Here is an 8,980-nt window from a genome sequence, read left to right on the forward strand (position 1 = left end):
ATGTATAGTCTTTGGGTAGTGGCTTAGTCCCTGGAAGCTCTGTTTGGTTGGCATTGCTGTACATATGGGGTCTCGAGCTCCTTCAAGCTCTTCCAGTTCTTTCTCTGATTCCTTCAATGGGGGTCCTGTTCTCAGTTCAGTGGTTTCCTGCTGGCATACGCCTCTGTATTTGCTGTATTCTGGCTGTGTCTCTCAGGAGAGATCTACATCCGGCTCCCCGTTGAAGGAATCAGAGAAAGAACTGGAAGAGCTTGAAGGGGCTCAAGACCCCATATGAACAACAATGCCAAGCAACCAGAGCTTCCAGCGACTAAGCCACTACCTAAAGACTATACATGGACTGACCCTGGACTCTGACCTCATAGGTAGCAATGAATATCCTAGTAAGAGCACCAGTGGAAGGGGAAGCCCTGGGTCCTGCTAAGACTGAACCCGCAGTGAACTAGACTGTTGGGGGTAGGGCGGCAATGGGGGGAGGGTTGGGAGGGGAACACCCATAAGGAAGGGGAGGGGGGAGGGGGATGTTTGCCCGGAAACCGGGAAAGGGAATAACACTCGAAATGTATATAAGAAATACTCAAGTTAAAAAAAAAAGAAATATATCTAATATATAAAAGAAAATCCACAAAGTCACTTTAGAGTTATACTGCATCATAGAAGAAATAAAATTAATTAAAATCTATAAAATGTTTCATCCAACAGCTGTAGTATTCATATTCTTCTAAGTAGCTCATTGTACAATCTCTAATAAATTGAATCACATTTTGTGCCATTAAACAAGACAGCGTGTCGCCAGTTTATAACATAGACCTGCGGTAGAGTTTGAGCCTGTCTCGTACACTAGGCACTCATGTCCTGCTTTCCAGCGCCTGCAGTGAAGATGTCCCACCCATCCCCAGCAGCCAAGCCCTCCAATTCCAAGAACCCGCGTGTCTTCTTTGACGTGGACATCGGCGGGGAGCAAGTTGGACAAATTGTTTTAGAATTGTTTGCCAGATATTATTCCTAAAACTGCAGAAAATTTTTGTGCATGGTGTACAGGAGAAAAGGGCACTGGATCGACAGCTGGGAAACCTCTGCATTTTAAAGGATGCCCTTTCCGCTGAATTATTAAGAAATTTATGATTCAGGGTGGAGACTTCTCAAATCAGAATGGGACAGGTGGAGAAAGTATTTATAGTGAAAAATTTGAAGACGAGAACTTTCATCGTAAGCATGACCTGGAGGGTTTGCTGAGCGTGGCAAATGCATGCCCCAATTCAAATGGTTCTCATTTCTTTATCACAACAGTTCCAACTCCTCATTTGGATGGGAAACATGTGGTATTTGGTCAAGTAATAAAAGAACTAGGTGTGGCAAGGATGCTTGAAAATGCAGAAGTGAATGGTGAAGAACCTGCCAAACTGTGTGTTATTGCAGAATGTGGAGAATTGAAGGAAGGGGTTGATTGGGGAATATTCCCCAAAGGTGGTTCTGGTGATAGTCATCCAGATTTCCCTGAGGATGCAGACATAGACTTAAAGGATGTAGCTAAAATTTTATTAATATCTGAAGACTTAAAAAGCATTGGAAATTCTTTTTTCAAGTCTCAGAACTTGGAGATGGCTATTAAAAAATATGCGAAGGTTCTAAGGTATGTGGATAGTTCAAAGGCTGTTATTGAGAAAGCTGATCTATCCAGACTGCAACCCATAGCCTTAAGTTGTGTGCTGAATATTGGTGCTTGTAAATTGTAGATGTCAAATTGGCAGGGGGCAATTAACAGTTGCTTGGAGGCTCTTGAAATGGACCCTTCGAACACTAAAGCACTATACCAAAGAGCACAAGGATGGCAAGGATTGAAAGAATATGATCAAGCACTGGCTGGTCTTAAGAAGGTGCATGAGATAGCCCAGGAGATAAAGCTATCCAGGCAGAATTGCTTAAAGTCAAACAAATGATAAAGGCACAAAAAGATAAAGAGAAGGCAATGTATGCAAAAATGTTTGCTTAATAAGGATTAAAGTTTCCTTAACTATTACACATTGATTATATAAAGGACAATGCATATTACTGTCTACATAATCCCTGATGTGTTTCCCTTGATCTTTGTCATTGTTTACATAGCAGTGCTGACATTGAATCCTTCTTAATAAACTTACGAATTACAGTGAAAAAAAAAACAAGACAGTGTACATTCAAAAATTAAAATATTATTGCATATTGTCATAGCATAGTGGAAACCCACAGATGCTCCCCAACATATATAAACACATGAAAATCTAACAATTTACCTTCATAGGATCAGTAAGTCATTGAATAAAATCAAGTGGGGAATTGAAAATATTCTAGACTGAAAGGAAAATGAAAAAAAAACTGCATATTAGGATCCATAAAATAAACCAAAGGTAATTGTATGAGCTAAATGTATAACTTACATTAAAAAAAAAAACAAAAAACAGAGATCCACACCAATAGATAACTGGTGCACTTCATATTGTCCATGAGAGCAAAAACAAGCTATTCCAAAAATCTCTAGAAGAAACAATAAGTATCAGTGAATTCAAAGGAAGCCAAAAGAGCAAAGGGTCAGTGAGACAGCATTCATTCTATGAAAAATATCTATGACTAACAAAACCTTTCATTAACAACCAAAAGAAAAAAGATCCAAACCATTTTTGTAATTAATAAACTCCATTATTTCCTATTTTAGTGTGGTATCATTACACTTATTGTTTTATTATAGTAAATCATGTGCAATAATGTCTATAGCAGTATTAGTGATGTCAATATCTGAAGGGAAATGGCATGAGGTGAATGCTCCTAGCTAGCTAGCTGCTAGGCAACGGAGGATTCTTGTCAATCTTACCGTACTGAGTTAACGAGGAGGAATAATTTCTCAAGCAGAGGATCCTGGTGTTTTGCCAAGTAAGCTGCAGACCTGAGGAAGTGGCCTTCAGGATCCTTTTCTCAAGAGAAAGTAACTTTGTTTTTAATTATAAGAAGCAACATATCTAAGTTGGATTGCAGATGGATTTAGTAGTCTGCAAGGAGGATTCTGTCACTTTCAACCAAGATAAGCTATTGTTAAGGAAAGAGCACCTGGTTGGAACTAGAAACTGTGGAAAACCTTTATTCTGCTTTGCCTTTTTAAAAAAGTCAAAACTTTGAATAAAGTGTGCATTGGCTGACTGGCTTGTATACCTACTGTGTCCTAGTTATTGTGGCTCAGAAGGTGACAAGTAAAAACTTAAAACAACTGCACTTTCTGTCATCTGGTGACTGTACAAGCAAATGGAGTATATATGAACAAAGGCTAAAAGTGATTCACAACAAAATCATTTATAAAAATGCAACAGTCTTCAAAACTGTAGAGTAAGTGGAGGAACGCAGACAGAAATGGTTATGCATTGTGTGAATCCATTTATATAAAAAGCATGGAATATCCAAATAGAGACTTAAAATAGATTAGAGGTTGACATCGTCTAGTAGTAAAGATGAGTAACTGATAATAGGTAAAGGATTTTCTTTTTTTTTATTGGATTATTTTATTGATTTACATTTCAAATGTTAACCCCTTTCCAGGTTTCCTGTCCATAAACCTCTTATGCCATCTTCCTTCCCACTTCTATGGGAGTGTTCCCCTCCCCCACCCACCCCTTTCACCTTCATGCCCTAACTTCCCCCTACACTGGGGCATTGAGCCTTGGCAGGATCAAGGGCTTCTCCTCCCATTGATGCCCAACAAGGCCATCCTCAGTTACAGCAGCTGGAGCCACAGGTCTGTCCCTGTGTACTCTTTGAATGGTGGTTTAGTCCTTGGAAGCTCTGGTTGGTTGGCATTGTTGTTCTTATGGGGTTGCAACCCCTTCAGCTCCTTCATTCCTTTCTCTAAATCGTCAACTGGGGAACCTGTTCTCAGTTCACTGGTTGGCTGTGAGCATTCACCTCTGTATTTGTCATGCTCTTAGCAGAGCCTCTCAGGAGACAGCTATATGAGGCTCCTGTCAGTGTGCACTTCTTGGCATCAGTAATATTGTCTGGGTTTGGTGGCTGCATGTATATGGACTGTATCCCCAGGTGGGGCAGGCTCTGAATGTCCATTCCTTCAATCTCTGCTCCAAACCTTGTCCCCATATCCCCTTCTATGAATATTTTTGTTCCCCCTTCTAAGAAGTACTGAAGCATATGCACTTTGGTCATCTTTCTTCTTGAGACTCATGTGGTCGGTGGACTGTATCTTGGGTAATCAGAGCTTTTGGGCTAATATCCACTTATCAGTGAATACATACCATGTATGCTATTTTGTGATTGGATTACCCCACTCAGCATGATATTTTCTAGTTGAATCAATTTGCTTATGAATTTCATGAAGTCATTGGGTCTTTTTTCTAATTTTTTATTGGATATATTGTTTTATTTATATTTCAAATGTTATTTCCTTTCCCAGTTTCCTGTACATAAGCCGCCTATTCCCTACCCATCCCCATAAGCGCATTCTCCCCCATCAATACCTCTGAAGTCATTGTTTGTAATAGCTGAGCAGTACTACATAATGTAAATGTACCACATTTTCTGTGTCCATTCCTCTGTTGTAGGGTACCTGGGTTCTTTCCAGCTTCTGGCTATTATAAATAAGGCTGCTATGAACAAAGTGGAGCATGTGTTCTTGTTATATGTTAGAGCATCTTTGGGGTTTATACCCAGGAGTGGTATAGCTGGATCCTCAGGTAGCACTATGTCCAATTTTCTGACGAACCTCCAGACTGTTTTCCAGAGTAGTTGTACAAACTTGCAATCTCACTAACAATGGAGGAATGTTCCTCTTTCTCCACATCCTCACCAGTATCTGTTGTCAACTGAGTTTTGATCTTAGTCATTCTGACTGGTGTGAGTGTTGTTTTGATTTTCATTTCCCTGATGACTAAGGGTGTTGAACATTTCTTTAAGTTCTTCTCAGCCATTCAATATTCCTCAGCTGAGAATTCTTTGTTTAGCTCTGTACCCCATTTTTTAATAGGGTTATTTGGCTCTCTGGAGTCTAGCTTCTTGAGTTCTTTGTATATTTTGGATATTAGCCTGCTATCTGATTTAGGATTGGCAAATTACATTTAAGAGAATATGTGGCAGCTGGAACACTAAGCTGCCACAGTATTGAGATGTATATTTCTGGCATTGCGGCAGCCTGCCCTGGGAACTTGATGGGTAGAGAGATTGTTGCCAGGCTCAGAGAGAGGCCATCAGCACTGTGATATGGGATGGAACAAAATGGGTGAGAGGCTTTGCTGACTGAGATTAAGATATCTTGGGGCACCGTGGTGCCGGACCTAGTGGGTGCAAAAGAAAGTCATGTTTTGTAACTTTACAGCAACACACATCATTTCCTTGTGTTGGACTTTTTCTTCTATTATATTCTATAGTGCAACAATAATGTAAATAAAGTTTTTTTTTTAATTTCGGTTTGTCATGAAATATCTTGGCTTATCCATATATGGTGATTGAGCATTTTGCTGGATACAGTAGCCTGTGCTGGCATTTATGTTCTCTTAGGGTCAGTATGTCTTTCATAGTCTCTGGTGAGAAGTCTGGTGTAATTCTGATAGGTCTGCCATTATATGTTACTTGACCTTTTTTCACTTATTGCATTTAATATTCTTTCTTTGTTTTGTGCATTTGATGTTCTGACTATTATGTGACAGGAGGAATTTCTCTTCTGGTTCAATCTGGAATTCTGTAGGCTTCTTGTATGTTTATGGGCATCTCTTTCTTTAGTTTGGGGAAGTTTTCTTCTATTATTTTGTTGAAGCTATTTACTGGCCCTGTAAGTTGGGAGTCATCACTCACTCTATAACTATTATCCTTAGGTTTGATCTTCTCATTGTGTTCTAAATTTCCTGGATGACGTGGGTTAGGAGCTTTTTGAATTTTGCATTTTTCTTGTCTGTTGTTTCAATGTTTTCTGTGGTATTTTCTGCCTCTGAGATTCTCTCTTCTATCTCTTATATTCTCTTGGTGATGCTTGTATCTGTGACTACTGATCTCTTTCCTAGGATTCCCATCTCCAGGGTTGTCTCCCCTTGTATTTTCTTATATGTTTCTTCTTCCATTTTTAGATCACAGACAGTTTTGTTCAATTCCTTCAATTGTTTGATAGTGTTTTCCAGTATTTCTTTAAGAGATTTATTTGTTTCCTCTTTAAGAGCTTCTACTTGTTTACCTGTGTTCTCCTGTGTTTCTTTAAGGGAGCTATTAATGTCCTTCTCAAAGTTCTCTATCATCATCATGAGATGTGATTTTAGGTCTGAATCTTATTTTTCAGGTGTGTTGAGGTATCCAAGGATTGGTGTGGTGGGGGTGCTGTGTACTCATGACGTCAAATAGCATTGGTTTCAGTTGCTTATGTTCTTGCTTATGCCTCTAGCCATCTGGTTATCTTTAGTGCTAACTGCCCTTGCTGCCTCTGACTGGACCCTGTCACTTCTGTGAGGCTGGTTGTGCCAGAACTCCTGGGTTTCCAGTTGTCTCTGTGATCCTGTGATTCTGGGATCTTGTAATCCTGAGATCCTGTTTTTCAGAGCTCCTGGGATTCAATCTTTCTTTGGGTGTTGAAGAGGTGCATTGGGAGCCAGAGCTCTGGTTCTGCTCCAGGCACAGGCACAAACTAGAAGGAACTCATACTTCTGGCTAGAAGGGAGTTGCTGCTCCCATGGTTACTGTGAGGGTCCCAGCTATGCTAAGCGTTGGGACAGATATTGTGGTCTCAACTGTGATCTTGGGTTTGTGATTACTACAGTGATGCTGGCTGTGTCAGAGCTCCTAGAATTTGAGCTTCCTCTGGGTGTTGTAAAAGTGGGTGGGAAGCCAAAGCCCTGAGTAGGCTCCAGGCACAGGTGCAAAGTGGAAGGAACACATGCCTCTGACTGGGCTGAACCTAATAGAAGAGAAATTGGGAAAGAACTTTGAACCCATTGGCACAGGGGAAAATTTCCTGAACCAATGCCTCAGGCTTTAAGATCAACATTTGACAAATGAGACCTCATAAAATTGAAAAGTTTCTTTAAGGCAAAGGGCATTGTCAATAGGAATACACAGCAACCCACAGATTCAGAAAAGATCTTTACTAATCCTACATTCGACAGAGGTCTAATAACCAAAATACACAAAGAACTCAAGATGTTAGATTCCAGAAAAACCAAATAAAACTCTATTAAAACGTGGGGTACGGAACTCAACAGAGAATTCTCAACTGAGGAATATTAAATGGTCGGGAGGCATTTAAAGAAATGTTCACCAACCTTATTCATCAGGGAAATGCAAATCAAAATGAGCCTGAGATTCTACCTCACACCAGTCAGAATGGCTAAGCTCAACAAATCAGGTGACAGCAGATGCTGGTGAAGATGTGGAGAAAGAGAAACACTCCTCCATTGCTGGTGGGATTGCAAGCTGGTATAACTATGCTGGAAATCAGTCTGGCGGTTCCTCAGAAAACTGGACATTGAACTACCTGAGGGCCCAGCTATATCACTCCCTGGGCACTACCCAAAGGATACTCAACATACAACAATCACTATGTTCATAACAGCCTTATTTTGTAGTAGCCAAAACTGGAAAAACAGATGCCCTTCAACAGGGAATGGATACAGAAAATGTGGTACATTTTACACAATGGTACTACTCAGCTATTAAAACAATATGACTTCATAAGAAACACAGAAATAGATGAAATTGAAAATATCATCCTAGGGCTGGAGAGATGACTCAGACATTAAGAGCACTAATTGCTCTTCCACAGGTCCTGAGTTCAATTCCCAGCAACCACATGGTGGCTCACAACCATCTGTAATGGGAGCTGATGCCCTCTTCTGGTGTGCCTGAAAACAGCTACAGTATACTCACATAAATGAAATAAATAAATCTTAAAAATAAGAAAATATCATCCTGAGTGAGGTAACCCAGTCATGAAAGAACACCCATGGTATGTACTCACTGATAAGTGAATATTACAGATAAGAGAATATTAGCAAAAGAAATGTAAGGAAAAATAGAGAAAAGAAATTACAACCACAAAAAACAAAACCCTCAGAATATCCATGATAAAACACACAGACCATATGAAACACAAAAAGAAGGAAGACTACATCAAAGTGTAGATGCTATAGTCCTCCTCCCTAGGGGAAAGAAAATAATCTCAGTAAGTAGAGGGAGAGAGGATCTGGGAGGGATAGAGGAGGGAGAGGAAAAGGGGGAGCTGAATCAAATATGGGAGTAGATAGGGTAGAAGTACAGAGGGTCAGGAATGTTAAGGGAGGTGTGTAGCAGTGTGGGACGGGGAACTGGGAGTAGCCAACAGAAAGTTCCAGATGCCAGAGACCTAAGCAGTTCCCAGGACCCAACAGGGAGGATATTAGCCAAAATATCAAAAAAAAAAAAAAAAAGTTGATAGAACCTGTAGAGACCATATCCAGTGGATGGGCACTGCCTCTTTTTGAGAGATGGGGCCATCTACCCGCCTCAAAAGTATTAACCCAGAATTCCTATTGTCAAAAGGAAATGCATGGACAAACAGTGGAGTGAGCTAAAGGAAGGCCATCCAGAAAGTGCCCCACCGAGGTTCATCCCATTTACACACACAAACCCAGACATATCTCTACGATAGCACTTGATGACAGAGTCTGGTATAGTAGATACTACACACACACACACACACACACACACACACACACACACACACACAAATACACACACACACAAGTACCTTATAACTCAGCAAATTCACTACTGGGCAATTATTCAAGATACATGAAAACGTATGTTCATAAAATCTATACCAAAGGGAAATATTTATAGGGAGGCCCCTTCACAATTGTCAAAAGCTGGAAAAGACCCAAAATGTTCCTCAAATGATGAATAAATAAACATTTTAAAATGATACCTTGGAAGACACATGAACAATAAAATTGAACTCAACTGATATAGTATATATCTTTTTTTTTTTTTT

General features: G+C 40.0%; 1 pseudogene; it reads left to right on the forward strand.

The window, feature by feature from the left end:
- The first annotated feature begins 880 nt into the window (after positions 1-880).
- LOC116889227 lies at positions 881-1,993 on the forward strand (annotated as a pseudogene).
- Positions 1,994-8,980: the final 6,987 nt, after the last annotated feature.

This window comes from Rattus rattus, chromosome X, assembly GCF_011064425.1.
Source record: "Rattus rattus isolate New Zealand chromosome X, Rrattus_CSIRO_v1, whole genome shotgun sequence".
In the NCBI taxonomy this organism is placed as follows: Eukaryota; Metazoa; Chordata; class Mammalia; order Rodentia; family Muridae; genus Rattus; species Rattus rattus.